We start from the raw sequence: 16,503 nt of genomic DNA, 5'->3' as shown, positions 1-16,503 counted from the left end.
TTATTCAACTTAGTAAATTATATAAATTAGCATTTGAATTAAATATTTCACAGCAAAGCTTATATAAATTCAGTTTTTCCAAAACAGCAGGTCAGCCAACAACAGTCTTTATACTCACTCCATTAAAGAATCCTAATATATATATATAACCTTTCAAAGAAACTGTCCTGTATGCATGACAAAGGATTGCCAAAAGTATTAATACTGTTTTGAAAGATGCGGCTTGGAGGAAATCAGAGAAATGAAGCTCTGTACAAGAAAAAAACATTGTAAGTCATACTGAATCGGATCAAAAATCTGTCACCTCCAGATTTAATTTCCATAGTATTCAGTCAGATGGTTTTAGAAAATCCACAAGTGCAGAAGAAGAGCAAATAAGGTCTTATGCCCAACTTTCTAACTAGCTTAAAAAGATATAACACTAATAAAGGAGAATACACCACCCCTTCTTTCAAATATGCTTTCTTAAATAATAGAATGACAAGAGTTGGAAAGGACCTTGGGAATCTTCTAATCCAACCTTCTGCTTAAGCAGGAGACCCTACGCAGTGAGGGAGGGCAGCCATATCAATTTTCTAAATAAATAAATAAATTTTATTTCTTTTCAATTATCCACCCATTTTTCCTATTCTCAAATATCTAGTCCAGAGTTACTTCTTTTGGATTTCCTTATTGATTTATTTGCTCTAATATTGTCTAATAATATCCAAATAGTTTTTGTTACCAATAGTTCTGGCCATTTGTTCAGCCTAACTATAGATCGTTTAGAAACAAATGTTGAATACAAAATATCTAACATTTTATCTACACGTTTTCTTAAGTACTTTTAAAAACAACCTGAAAATAGAACTTCAAATGGAATAGATCTGAAAAGGGAAGAATGAGAGGTAGAAATTGTTCATTGCTAATTGTCAATTATTAATATTTTTCTTACTTCTAGTTGCAGAGAAAATTGGGTCTTTTATTAAAAAGAATTGGAAGGAAAGGTCTAGCAACACGCAGATTTAAAACCCCTTTTTTGCTCAAAGGCGTGCTGAATCCAGGCTGGGAAAAATAAATATGTTGTGTGTCGGTCTTTTAGTGTCTAAAATTACTTTGTATAACTTCCAAATAGAAGAGACAGAAAAACGTTAGATAAAACAAGCTGCAGTTTATTCAGTGACTTTTTCAACAAACTGCAACTGAAGCATGTAATGGCTTCGCAGAACAGCTATAAGACTCAACTGTATTTTCTTCCAAATAGCTTGTGTCCATATGAAAAATGTTTATTCCAACAGATATCAGCAACTGTAATGGGAATGTTATACATTTTACAGTCCTACAAACTAACAGAGCAATCGTTCCTCTTAGCCAAATATATGGTATGATTTTACAATGTTGAAAAGAAATGTGTTCCTAATCTTGCTTAGCTTTTAATATACATGTAACTAAATGCTCAACAATTATGATACATGGAGTGAAAAGTCATGGCTCACTCAGAAGTGCTAGTGGATTGCAACAGCACTTATTTCTCAGGACACTGTGCTTACCACCTTGGGAGTAACAATTATTGAACACAATGGGTTGTGTTTAAATTTAAAAAAAAAACCACAAGACTTCTTTCTTAGATATTCTGTCCTAAACAGGAGCTATACTATTTAGATAATTTAATAACTAAGGAGTGAACATGGAAAATCATGTGTGTTGGCACTCCCATCAATATTCATGAAAAAATGCACAACATGGTTGTACCAAGTGTGAAGCTCCAAAATACATCTAGAACACAATAGCAGACTGTCGTAGAAAGAGGAATTTTTCCTTGTCTGATGGAGAATTTAGATCAAGCGTGTTTTCTCAACTGATAAATGATAAACTGATAAATAGAATGGGGTCAATTAATACATTTTTAAATTTGGTCTGTGCTTATTATATTAATTAGCTCTAGACATGCATACTTTTGGCACAATTTTTTTCTATAGTAGAAAAATGGGATTTTAATACATGCTCTGCCTCTATATGAAAATATAATGGTTCATGAATATGAAACAGAAAAAAACATTTTCTGCTATTATTATTTATTTATTGAATTTATATTGCCGCCTATTCGCCCATGGCAACTCATAGTCATACTTCATTCATAAGAAGTGATGAAAAAATAGCTTAAATATATAGTTCTTTCAAAATAATTTCAAGTTACGCTTATATGAATGCCAATATTCTGTTTCTGGATTGTAGAAATAGCAAATACACAAACAGACATGCTTGTCTTTACCACAGAAATTAGATAACCACTTGTACTGGAATTTTTAAAAAGTTCAATAAAGCTTTACCACCAAAAGATTCCTTCTTTAAGCACTGAGTGGTTGAAAAATACGGCTGCAAGCTTTAATTGAGCTAATGAGCAGATTAATTACCCAAAGCTTTAGTAGAAGATTAAAATTGGCTTCTTGGTTCAATTGTGGGATGTTAGGGAATGAAACTCAGAAATGCCAGAAGCACAAACTCCACAGTTTGCTCATACTTAAGCCAAATTTTATAACAAAGTTTATCTTGAAGTTTCCATCATAAGCTGTTTAGAACTGTCCAAATACTTGCTATTAATATATCAAGATAATGAAGATTTCAGTTATAAATACCATTCAGTCTTTCAGCCCTTCTTTTTCTCTCAACGCAAATACAGGTATACAGTTAAATCTTATTTTAAATCAGTGGGGTAGAACATGCCATTTTACAGATCTTCACTATGATATTCATTCATGGTCTTACATACAGCTTCCAGGTATCTTTAGTCTATTAAAAAAAATAATTATGACCTTTCAGTGATGAAAGGAATACGTTAAAACTTAAATTAGTAGAAGGCCAAGTTGTTCCCAATTTCGCTAAACCAGGTAACATAAGTATAAGAACACAGCCGGTAGAAGTTAATTTTGAATGCAGTATTCATTTTACAATTCATCAAAATATTCACAGGAACGAAATAAAAACACACTGCTTATTTAACTGTAAATAAAGTTAAAATTATTTACCTTGTTATTTTAAATGAGATGGAGAGTGCTTTAATGTTTTGGAAGATTTATCAGTCAACAGAATACTGTATGCTACAAATAAGTTGAGGGAAAAAAATATATGCAATTGCCCTCATCATGGAAAATGTCAGAATATGAAACACACCTCTCTCACACCCACAACTGATGATATTCAGAAAGAATGAACTATATAAGAACAAGAATCGTTAATATGGGGAGCTTGGCCTGTTCAGGTCACTGAAGAACTGGGGTCCTTCAACTTGAATTCAGTATTAGTGAGCAGACTGGTCTGGATTCAAAATCAGGTAAAGGGAAGGAAAGGTGTGCTATCATATCACCTCCAGACTAGTTTTAACATCCCAGTGTCACGGAAGTGAGCAAAACATCTTTACAAAGGAGGGTAAAGGGAAAAGAAGTTTAATTTTCTTAAGCTTGTAAAAGCTTAGCTTTGAAACAGCAGCCCTGGACTGACATGCATCTATCATGGTATGAAAATTCTTTTGTATTGCTTTGCTACAGTGGGAAATTCCAGCTTATTCAGAAGCATCCACTGTATGTTTCCCCAAAATTACTTATCACCTTTAGGTTCACCTACTATAGTTATCTTTGTAGGAGTAAAGCTTATTGTTTGCATGGCGTTTAACTCCAAGCAAATGTCCTATTCAGGCTTAGAATAAAATAGTTTTAGGTAACTTATCAGTATGTGGGTAAAATGGAAAAAATATGACCCAGTATACTTGTATTATTTTCTAGATAAAAAAAGATTAAAAATAGTTGTGGTCACTAATTGAATTAGAAATTAGGCAGAGTTCCTGTTTACTATGAGGTTATAGCATAATATTTTAAAGTACTTTTGATAGTTCTCTTATTACAGTATCTATAGCGTAAGTATAGGGTATACATTTTCAAAACTCCAGTCTTGATAAACATAATTTTAAGAATATGTTCCATGGTATGTGATGCAGAATGAATTATTAATTTACAAGTAAATGAAAAAAGAAAACATGAAAATGATTATATTAATAAAATTACTAAATGACTTTTATCTTTTAGAAATATTTGTACACTTTTCCAAAAGTTATTGTATAAACTGAACATTTATTTATGTTGCAATTGGTAGCATTAATCAGAATTTGGATGTGAAAACTGATTCAGAATAAGACAGCTAATCAAAACTGACATTACAGATTTTTAAGTCATAAAAATAAGAATATTATATAGATTCACTCCATTCATTCATATATTCTTATACACGCACACAAACATACATTCACTCACTCACTCATTCATTCATACAAATAAGTGAAAAATTATTGATGGTATCAATAACTGACAAAGTTACTTCTGAAACTATACAAATATTATCCCGTAAATCCAAAGAAAATAGTTATCTTCTTGTCTTTCTTTTCGGTTTGTAATTAATAAAGACAACCCAACCCAACAGATAATATTCCAGGGGCTCCAGGCTAAACAGGAAAAATCCTCTGTGAAGAATGCATAGATCTGCCCCGCCCAGCACATTTGGTGACTTGTGGGCAACTGCCCCTTTCTCTCCACATATACAACACGATTTCCTAGTCTACTGCTTCTCTTCCATCATTCCATATGAGAGAAGATATGAAAAGTCTCTTCACTTTATTTTGCCTTTGCTCGAAACAGAAAAAGAGTCTGCAATAAACACCTTTAGAACCCAACACACTTCCCATTCCTGCTAGATAAGCAAAATAGCACCACGAACAAGCAGATATGAGCCTGTGTGGTTTTGCACACAGATTCTGTAGTTATGCCAAGTGAATACATTAAAGAATTTAGCTGTACATTACCTCAGGGCACTCAGCTCACAAACTTTGATGTTGTTTCATCTGCCCGTTGTATGACTGTTACCTTCTTTTTGTTCTTTTTCTTTTTTGGGGGCCATCGTACCAATTAAAATAGTAAGATAACCACAAACATTTCTAACATGCCTCACCCCTCTTCTTCCTTTGCAATACTTGGTTACCACCACCTCCAAAACATGGAGCAATCGCATAGACCTTTGAATTCTGAAAGTTAAGAGTAGCACCTCTTGATAGTTACTGTAGGTAGTTTTTTTTTTTTTTTAAGTGTCTTGGAAAGTCTCGGAATAAATAGTATATGTTTTCACAGAGGATCATGGAAAAATAGATTCTTCATACCATATACCTTCTTTTTATTACAAAGGTATTATCAGAAATGGCAAGGCTCAAATTTCTATAGAAAATATGCTAGTCTTTAAATACTGCATGCTCTTGAAATAATGATGCGGAAGGTTCTGAGCAATGTACCTCTTAAACATCCACATAAGATATGGAGAGGGCCATTAGCCTAGAGGATATTTAATAAGAATTAGATAAATTTATGGAGCACAAATCAAACTATTATCATTCTATACATAGAAACTGGATGCTCAGTTGTAAAAATGCTTGATAATGAATGCAGGGAATGTTTATTATCTTGTTATTATGTGCTGCTTGTGTTTGTCCTAAAATCATTTTTGGAAGTGACAATATTACATTTTTCTTTATTTCAAGCCTGCTTGGTTTCAAGAATGAAAAAAATATATACACCAACCAAGTCAGAAACAACAGCTATCAATTAAAACAAATACTAGAAGATTGTACTAACAACAGAATGAGACACAAGAAGAAAGGACTAGGTTTCAAGGCTTTCAACTCTGAAAGAGTTGTGTTGATAGTTTTGTTCAATGCCTGGAGTATTGGGTTGTGTCTGCGTGTCTATATATGTGATTAATTAGGATCAAAGAAAGGGTTTTTGTTTATCCTAATGACCCCAGCACTTTTAACATTATATAAATCACACTCCTGAAAACCTTCTCACATCCTGGACTCCAATTCCAAGGTATGATAAGTTATCAGCAGAGCTTTCAGCTTCCCAGATAGGGAAAGGCTGACTAAGAAATTAAGTTCAGCTAGGCACACAAACATCACTTCTTAAGAACTGTTGCTAATTGGCCTCCAAAGGTTGGATTACTGATTTAATTTCTTTTGCTTTCAGAAATTATTTCTGAGCATACAAAAAAAAATAACCTGCCTGTTCTCATTAACTTTATCACTGATGAGAATGGACTTAAGTTCTTTGTTGACTTAAGATGGATGATAATTATTTTTATGTATATCTGGATGTATCTGTTGTGGCGGCTGGCGGAGCTGGCAGCAGAGTCGGACAGCGAGGAGGTTGGGGAGGAACCTGGGCCAGTCCTGGAGACTGAGGAAGACTTGGACGAGGGATCTGTGTCAGAGGCAGAGATGGCGTCAGGGCAGGCTGGCAGTCATCAGCTGCCTTCAGGCTCAGACAGCAGTGAGGTGGGGAAGCAGCTGGAACCGGTTCCCAGCCTGTGCATGTGCAGAGCTGCCAAAAGGAAAGAACAATTACGAACTCAGGCTCGACGTGGGAGTAAGGCCACAGGTGGACAATGTATGGCCCCTCCCATCAGAATTAAAAGAGGAGCAAAAGGAGAGGGGCCTTTTTCAGGAAACAATTCATTCGTTCGTTCCATCATTGTGAAGATCTGTCTGTGCATCCTAGAGACTCTGTGCTAAGCCCTTCCTTGTCAGCACTGCGTTTGGAAATATTTACCGGGCAGCTTTCCAAGATAGATAAGGTTTGAGCTCCTAATTATACCCTCGAAAGACCGTTTGCCAGGCCATTGGCTGAATGTTAATGCAAGAAATTCATATTTGTTTAATAAAAGGTGTTTGGTCGGGGAAAAGAGTCTGTTTAGTGCTTTTGGGGGAAGCCTAGGACAGAATAGCATCTTCAAAGCTGATACCAGCCAGAGTGTATAAAAACAAAGTAGTGCAAGATCGGAAGATCTAGCCCACAGAATTTCCAAGAATCAGAAATGATTGAATGGATATCACCACCACCATCATCGTCATCATCATTATCATGATTATCATCTGGAGTCCTTTCAGAGCAATCCCACAAGACTTTCATAGCTGCTACTTCAAATACAATGTTCTATAATGCGTTGGGTAACAAAGACCAAAGCTCAAGTCTATGAAGCTGCCTTTGGGCCGGATACATACTTCTCAGCAACCGATCTCACAGGATTGGGGGAAGAGGGAATGAAGGAGGATGCTGTGTATGTCAGTATCAACCGAAGACCAACAAATGCAGGCTGTTCATTTAGGGACTGTTCAAAGTTACAACGGCACTGAAAAAAGTAACTTATGACCGATTTTCACAGTTTCACCCATCCCCATGATCCTGTGACCAAAATTCAGATGCTTGGCAGGTATTTCATATTATGACCATTGAAGTGGTCGTCACATGATCGCGGGGTCACATGATCTCGGGGTCACATGATCTCCTTTTTTTGACTTTCTGATGAGCAAAGTCAATGAGGAAGCCAGATTCACTTAACAACCAGGTTACTAACTTATCGACAGCAGTGGTTCACTTAACAACTGAGGAAAAAAAGGTTATAAAATGGGGCAAAATTCACTTAACAAATATCTCACTTAATAAAAGAAACTTTGGGCACAATTGTGGGCGTACGTCGATAACTACCGTAAATGAGCAAAATATTTCCAGTTAGTTATATAGAGTTCTGTAGATAGGTAATGGGAGCAAAGAGCAAAAGATTTTTGTATCTCTTTGCTGCCATCTGGTGGTCATGAGATTTTTGCAACCCAGATGTGGTAATTCTAACTTGCATGAGCTGTATTTTTTTTATTGTGTGGTGTTGTCCCAGATGAAAGTTAATAACATCCAAAGTGTTATCTATTCCTTTGTATATATGTGTGTTTTAATGTCCCAGCCAATGATTCTCTTGATGGGTAGCTATAACAACAATCTCTTTGAACATCAAAGGAACTCTCCTTAGTTTGCATAAGAATTCTAGTTTATTACATTATAAGGGTGGGGTTTATTTTTCTTTTCTGTTCATTTGGGACATTGCAGTACACTAATACATAGACTTAGGACAGCATTGAAAAGTAAAAGCAACATGTTTTGTTATGTTTGGGGTATTTTGTTGTGATTTATATAATACAGTAGGTTAATTCAGCTTTGCTACTTAATTATTTATGTGTTGTTTGGGGATACAAAATATTTTTATATAAAAGTATTCCTATATTTTTACCAATGATTTTTAATCCTTTATTCCAATAAAAATATGAATTGGAAAAAATTGTAAGATAGTAGTTTTTGAACTCATTACAATAATTAGTAATACTAAATTCTTTTTATCAAAATTCTACATGTTTCAAGTCTGGCATATTAGGAAGATTTGCAACACAAGAACCGTTTTGCTCATTATTTATTAAGATAAAGATACATTTTGAGATAATTCAATTTTAAAATACCCATTAAACCTTTAAACTAATAGTATTGTTAATATTTTAGGTCATCTTACTGCCATTTTCAAAAACCAAATTTAAAAGTTGAATTACTACTAACACTAAAGCATGTGTGCAATTATTCTAAATCTACAGTACTTTTTAAAGATAGGCAATGAGTATTGTTAAGGAAGATATCAGATATTTACAAGAACTTTGAAGTAAAGAGGTGGAATATTGCATATTAACAGTGCAATGGTTTAAGTTCTTAAATAATAATATTAAGATTAAGTTAAGATGATACTAATTCAATAAAATGTTTTTCTTATGTTTGTTGGGCACCTGCAACGATCAGGACGATCACTAGATGGCAACAAAGAATACAAGAACTAGTCTTTGCTATCATCCATATTCATGTGGATTTCTGCACCTCTATTCTGGCAGCCCTAAGTAAGCCTTCTATTAACATTATGTTTTGGGCAGTAGCATTGTCATTGTATGGTTGAATCATACAATTCAACAATTCAGCCATACATTTACATTGCATTTACTGTATATAACTGTGTAGAATAATTTGGATCTGCCTAATGCTTTTTCCCTCTTAATGCCTCCTGCTATCATTGGTTTTAGTTAATGGATACCTAGTGATGTATGTCACTATCCAGTCAGAGCTGAAGAAGCTTCTTGGATGAGAAGCGAAACGTTTTCAAAAAACAAAACAAAAAGTCCAGTTGCCTCCTGAAAAAACACCTTTGGGCCAACCGTGACCTGGATGACTGAGGATCTCTACAGACATCTAGTGATGTATGAAATGAAAATAATTACATTTATATATTACTTTTCATCTGTAAACTACTGAGATTCTCCTTATGTTACAGGTGATCCTCCATTGATGTCCATTCATTTAATGACCATTTCAAATTACGATGGTGGTTAAAAAAGCTGTTTGCAATTGGTCCTCATGCTTGTAACTACTGCCGTGGCACTTGTAACTACTGCCGTGTCCTCCAGGTCATGTGATCAAAACCCAGGTGTGTCATGCCCCTGTTGGAATCTGATTTGGAGGGGGAGGCCGAGCAGCTGACAGGGAGTGGGAGTGTGGCTCCGTTGGCTGTGGAAGAAACTGGGGAAGGGCAAAGGCCGGCTGGGCAGAGCAGGAGAGAGGTAGAGCAAGGGAGAGGGAATTCGGAGGAAGACCCAGGCCTACCCCCTCTTCATCCTAGGACACACAGGGAGGAATGGAAAAGGGAGCAACATGAGTTGCATGGCTTACAGGGGAGGAAAGGGCCCTGATTCTCTTCATTAGCTGCAGCTGCGAACACAGTATTTAAAAAGTGAAGCTGCACACAGCAAAGTGGTTGTCGAGACTTATCTGGATTCCTGGCCTCTTCCCAACTGTGTGTGTTTTGCTGGGCTTTCAAGTCTGCAATTCCTTCTCCTGCCCTGTCAAGTTAATTACTGCAGTGTGGTTTGTGTGGTTTTTTTTTTATTTACAGTTTGTATGTACTTTGTTTTCAGACTGAATTTCCTCCACTTAAAGACTGTTCTTGGGAGAGTTTTTTCTCCAGCTGAAGGTAACCTGGACATTGGGAGCAAAGTTGGAGGTATTAAAGAAACATTTCTTGCTTATTTGACTGTGTTGCCTTTGTGCCAGGTTATCACAAGGTGCTTGGCAACCAGTATAAATTCACAATGGTTGTTACAATGTCCCGGGGTCACATGATTGCTATTTGTGATCTGCAAAGTGAATGGAGGAAACTGGATTCGCTTATCCACCACAGTGACTACAAGAACAAAAAAGTCATCAAATCGGGCATAGCTCATTTAATGACCATGATAGAAATGTTGCCAATTGGATAATCAATTGAGGACTACTTGTAACTATATAATATAGAGCAGGGGTGTCAAACCCGCGGCATCACATTATTGTCACATGACATATCGCTACTTTCCCCCATCACTGAACTGTGGGTGGGGTGTGGCCAGTGTGTAACGCATCCGGCCCATGGGCTGTGAGTTTGACACCCCTGATATAGAGAATTAGATCTAAATCATTCTAAAATGTAAAATCTAGCCCCAAACTCAGTATTTAACTACAACGAAGAAGTTTGTCTCCATTTCTGATCCACTTAGTAGCACATAAAGTAATGCTCTGTTCTTCATTACGAAGTGCCATAAGGGAAAAGAAAACATGGAAGGAAAACCTACGCTGAATTCTTTGTTTGACAGCAGCTGTCAGTTCCCCAGGTTCCCACCCATGTCCTGAACACATATTATTTTGCACTCACAAAGGGCAAAAAAAAAACCCAAACAAAAAAAATACAATCTTTGTGTCAGCAAATGATTGTCAGCAGCCACTTGCAAAACAGCCATTTCTGTCTCTCCCAGATGAATCAGGTGCCTCCTTCTCACTCACCTGCCTGATCCTTGAACGCAAAACTATCCAAAATTGAAGAAGTCACCGCAAGGAGAAGTCTAAAAATTATTGGAAATCACATCTGCTATTTAGTATTGTACAACCTAGTGTAGATACTAGCTTTAGCAAGAGTGGTGGGTAGTCTGCACTTATGCTGGCTTACAACATGACAAAAAGATGTTGAGACTTTGGAAAAAGGGCAGAGAAGAGCAACTAAGATGATTAAAACATATGAAGAACTGTTGCAGAAACTGGGTATGGCTGGTCTGATGAAAAGAAGGACTAGTTGATTTGATAGCAATATTCCAGTGTTTGAGAAGAGGGGATATTTTCTAAAGTACCAAAGGAGAAGAAACAATGGATGGAAAGTAATTTTTAAAAAGCAACCTGGAATTAAGGAGAAACTTCCTAATAGTGAGGACAATTAACCAGTGGAACAGCTGGCTTTCGGAAGTTGTGCATCCCCCATCGCTGGTGGTTTTTAAGAAGAAACTAGACATCCACTTGTATAGTCTCTATTTGGCAGGGAGTTGGACTGAACGATCTCCAAGGTCCCTTCTAGTTGTATTCTGAATTGAATTGAAATAGATATAAACCTAGGCTTGTATTCAAGTATTTCTGCTGACTGTTCCATTCCCAAGATCCTGTTTCTCCCAAAGCAGATAAGACAGTAAAAAAGTAAACCAGAGACAGATACTTTGAGTCCAGAAGAGAGAGAAAATAATGGTCAAAGATAATAATTTCACCCATTTCTCATTTCTGTCTTTCCGTCATATTAATCCTAAATGTGGACTTCGATCATCTTCTCTTATTTCAAATTAAAGCCATTTTTATTTTGAGATTTAATTGATCTTTCCATAGAATCAGCAATCCCAGCATTAACTTCTTAATGCACTTTAAAACTCTTATTTTTTTTTTTCCATTCTGGATACATTTAAAATGTCTGTAGAAAAAATATTATTCTTTAGAAATAATTGGGAGGGCACACTGATAGATTTTTTAGTGCAATAGTTAGGAGTCGTGAAGGAGTACCATCATTTCTAGAGTTATTTTTATAAACTATTATACAAGATCCCTGCCAGAGATAAAATAATGAAAAAAAAGTAAAAGCTGCTCATGGAAAAGATTCAGGAAATCAGTGAAAACCAAAATGCATTGTTTCTAATTTAGGAGGTGCAATCTTATTTAAAAGGCACAAACAGAAAGAAACCTACCAAATATTTTACAAGACAAAACCATGCAGAGGTGACTCAATAGAGAACTGATTATCTTTGAGTGCATCAAGCCACCAGTGTAGTAAGCTCATTAAATTTGAAATAGTAAACATTCAGCAACAAGTCGTAGAAGAAGGAAAAATTGTTCATAATGAGGTATTTGAGAAGATATATAAATATCCTGTACTAAAAGACAAGAGTGATACGCTCACATGTTGCAAGATGACATTACAGGATTATCAGAGATCAGTCAACAGAAATAGCAGTTTTATTTACTTGGTGTCAAGTGTGATATTAGCTTTTTGAAACAGCTTACAATTTCAACTGAAAGTATCAGAAGTCATCTGGGATTGAACTTCATTTACACATAACACAAGGGAAGTTGTTTTTTTTTCTTGAACTAGACCACTTCAGAAAACACACATGTGCATATAATGAGGGGCAGGCCATGAGATTCCCCATTCACCCCCAATATCCCTAGCAAATGCTTTCAGGTGGGCTGGATACTATCACTGCTTTTAAAAATCTTAGCAGATGCATTTGTTAGTTCATATATTCTACTGGACTTGTCTGCAGTTCTTCCCTGATGCATATATGTCTAGTGGAACACACACATTCAACTTAGATAATGTATACTTAAGCTTTAACATGTGATATATATCTTGATAGATGGCATGCAAGCTTCTTAATTCAAAGCATAGCAAGAAAGGGGAAATGCTTCCTTAACACCTCACTTTTATGCCAAACTTTTTAGACAAAAACGCCCTGCATTTTTTAACATTGCTCTTGTACAATTCTGCAAAACGTTATTACACTATAAGTGCATTCCATTTACTCTATCCATTTCACTTCTGGTCACAAGCTAATAACACCCCACCCCCCACCCCCCCATCTGTAAAATGCACACAAGCTGCTTGGCACATGTGCACAGCAAATGGAATATGAACTTCACTTAACAGCCTCATTTATTCCTGATGGTTTAAATTATTTCATCACAATTAATGACATACACCCCCAGCTTCCTGTGCAGTGCTGCCAGATGTTCAGAGACCACAAAGCCACTCGATTCTTTGACGGCTTGTGACAAGTTGTCCTCTGAAGGACATTCCCTAGGTGCTGGTTCCGGATGACACTCCCACTGTTTTGTGTCTCTCACTGACTCCCTGAGTCGCAATGGCACGAAGTGTAGGGAAGCATGAGAAACCCAAAATTGCTTTATTAGGGCCATATTATGTGAAGTGTTTTGAATAGGAAGGAGCTATTTCCTTGTGGGACAGGGACTTCACACTTCCAGAGGGAGCACACAGCCAAACGTCGTTGTTGACCTTCAAATAATTCTACTTTTTATCACAGCATCCGCTGTGTGCTTAGAAAGGAAAAGTGATTTCAGAATGGGCTGCTCGTCTGCAAATCACAGACTTGTGACTTCAATAATTCACCATTCCTGCACATAAACATTGAATGATCCAGCTATGATTTATACTCTAGGGAATTTACAGTGTGTTATCTTATTCTGAAGGGGCTACTGCTGAAAGAGAAACAGTCCCAGGTGCATATTGGGATTCTTTCTATGTTCTTGGCACCTGCATGAAACAATATAATACGTGGAACATCTATTCCAAATGGCACTCATTCACCCAACAATAATGATAATAAAAAAAAATCAATCAAATACCTGATACTATGCTATCCTACACTTGCTCTCTTGCCTGCCTATCCTGAAGTTTTTAAAATGACAAGAATATTTTCTCCCCATCTTTACTGTTGCTTTTTTATTGTTTTTTTTTAATATTTTTATGAATTGTATATCTTATTTATGTAAAAATAAAACTGATCTGAAGCTTAAAAACACACAAAAATATTTATCAAACCATAATTTTACAGCAGAGAAGAAAATGCAAAAACATGTATTTATATAAAACTTAAGATATACCTCCTCTAACTCTTCTCTAAAACCTGGCTGAAAATCAAAGACAGTTTTGCTCAGCCAAACTTAATAGAAAAATCCAGAGGCCACCCTACCGAACAGACTAAAAATAAAACGTAATTTTAATGTGTGTGTGTGTGTGTATAAATTGAATGGTAAAACTATCGATATAAACAATTCCCTTTTTCCTTCCAATTCTGTGTCTCGCTATTTATTATTATATAAGGTTTAAGGGAATACAGCCACTCACATTGCTAAAAATAATCATCTTTTGGAACAATAGCAATAAAAAAACCTTCTATTTTAAAGTAGGGAAGTGTTTATTCTACTCATCAATGTTTAGACATTTTTGATATTGTTTCAGTTTGGCTAAGCTTTTATTGTAATTTCATCAATACAGCTAGTCCTTAACTTGTATCCATTAGTTTAACTGTTTAACGACAGTTTGAAGTTTACCTCAGAAAAAGTGACCCATGTTGCACCATTCCGCACAATCATGTGATCACAACTGAGGCACTTTGCAACCAGCTTGTGCTTGCAATGATGATGGTGTCTTGCAATTACGTGATCATGATTTCATGAATCTTCACAGATTGTTTCCGGCAAGCAAAGTCAATTGGAAAAGTTAGAGATTCACTTAACAACTGTGTGATTCATTTAATGACCATGAGAATTGCTTAATGCCAATAGTGATTAATTTAACAAACATGATAAAATTGTGTTCGGTCATGGGATGTGGCCACTTAATGAACACATCCCAAGTGTGATCATAAGAAAAGGAACTTATTAATAAACGTGCTACGTTTGCAAGAGTTAAGTGTGTTTTGATAAGTCTGATAGGCATACAAACCGAGTTACATTACATTAGATACTTCTACATACAAACCGAGTTACATTACATTAGATACTTCTACAATAACATATAAAGTAAACTAAAATGGAATGAGCTCAGCTCATTATCTAGAGGCGTATATTATTAATATGTTATGCATATATTAAAATAACAAAAAAGTAAAATTAAATTAAATCAAACAAAACTTATCTTAGATGCATATGATTAAAAGAACTATTTTTCCCCACAATGCTGGAGATCTGCAGGGGTCCATCTCTCTCAAAAAAAAGTTTTACCTGTTTTATATAGAAAATCTGGATTGGTGGGGATGGGATGTAGAAAAGGAGTATGAGTAAGCTTTAAACTCTCATGTAGGAATATATTGCTTGTGTGTCCCTGGCAGATGTGGAAAGCAGATAAAATGGGCAGGGGAGAATCAAGTATCCCATCACTGCAGGTTTGCTGAGAGAAGAGAGCACTGCAAAGATCTCACATCTGGCAACCATTTGTCAATAGCTAGAAAAAGAGCGGCAGGAAACTTTTTGGCTCTTGTGAAAGAAGAAAAAACAAAAGCCATGCATCTCTCTCTCTCTCTCTCTCTCTCTCTCTCTCACACACACACACACACACACACACACACACACACACACACGCACACACAGAGCACTAATACAATGACGGCAAGGTTAATTGTACTCAACAAACTTTTCTTGTTTTTAGAGAAAAGTAGGTGTGTACTCAATATGTACTCTTTCTTTGGTTATTGTTGACTAGTTAACATTTCAGAATGTGTGTGTGTGTGTGTGTGAAAAAAACACACTTGGGTTTTTTTCCCTTCCAACTGAATCCTAGGGCCTATATTTGAAAATCAGAATCATTCAAGCATTGCCTGGTTCTTTTGGGTAGAGAATCTTATGGTTCATTCAATAAACAGAATCAAAATGAGAAACACTGCAGTATCTAAGGCAGTAATCTTCTGAACAAGTTTGAAATTTTAAAAGAGCTGATGAAAGAATGCTGATACCACTGATTGGAGAGATCTGGAGTATCTAAAACCAGCTACTTCTAGGAAGAGAGAGAGATCTCTTTTCAGGAGAAATAAGAATGCCATTGGGAGTGAATTTGAATATTCCAGATCTGAAAAAGCAGTGCAACCCTTCCTTTGGGTTACTTTTAGGTTAAATTTTTATATTAAAGAAATATAATTAAACATTTACTATAGCATTCTTTACTTTTTGCCAAAGCAAAGCTCCATTTTTTAAAAAAACCCTTTTTACACATAGGCACAAAGAGGGAGTAATGTCTGTTTTAAAATCTTTTTTATTCATTTGACAAATCCATAAATCAGGGATAGATACACATAAACCTTTTGCACATTATGAGATATACGTAATTATGTAAAAATAATTTTTTTCTAGAATTTTTAAAAAATCTGCAATGTCACCTCTAAATTATGTCTTGCTGATACCAAAATGGATTTTTGTACACTTTGCACTTTTCCTACTCAGTCCCTTTTAAAATTTCTGGGATAAAAAGATATACTAAGAGTTTATTTATTAGATTTGCATAGCTGGCTATTTTTTCACTCATTATGTCTAAAAACAGCAGTACCTTCATTGAATATATCTGTCTATCTATACATATTTATTTTGAAGAATAGTTTTTAATTTTCAGAATTATAGAACAAATACCAGTAAGAATTTCCATGCTTACTTTGTACCTATACTATTTGCATACAAAAATACCTAATATATAGTACTCTCATTCTTAGCATGGAGTGTATAAAGA

At 35.6% G+C, this 16,503-nt stretch overlaps 1 protein-coding gene across 3 annotated transcripts in view; it reads right to left on the bottom strand.

The window, feature by feature from the left end:
• BNC2 (basonuclin zinc finger protein 2) overlaps positions 1-16,503 on the bottom strand; it is a 431,708-nt gene that overhangs the window by 225,755 nt on the left and 189,450 nt on the right. The gene's annotated exons all lie outside the window — the stretch shown is intronic.

This window comes from Pseudonaja textilis, chromosome 2 (genome assembly GCF_049901715.1).
Source record: "Pseudonaja textilis isolate UNSWEBS1 chromosome 2, rPseTex1.2, whole genome shotgun sequence".
Classification (NCBI taxonomy): domain Eukaryota; kingdom Metazoa; phylum Chordata; class Lepidosauria; order Squamata; family Elapidae; genus Pseudonaja; species Pseudonaja textilis.
Note: the sequence above shows the minus strand (reverse complement) of the source record. Positions and strands in the feature narration are given on the sequence as shown.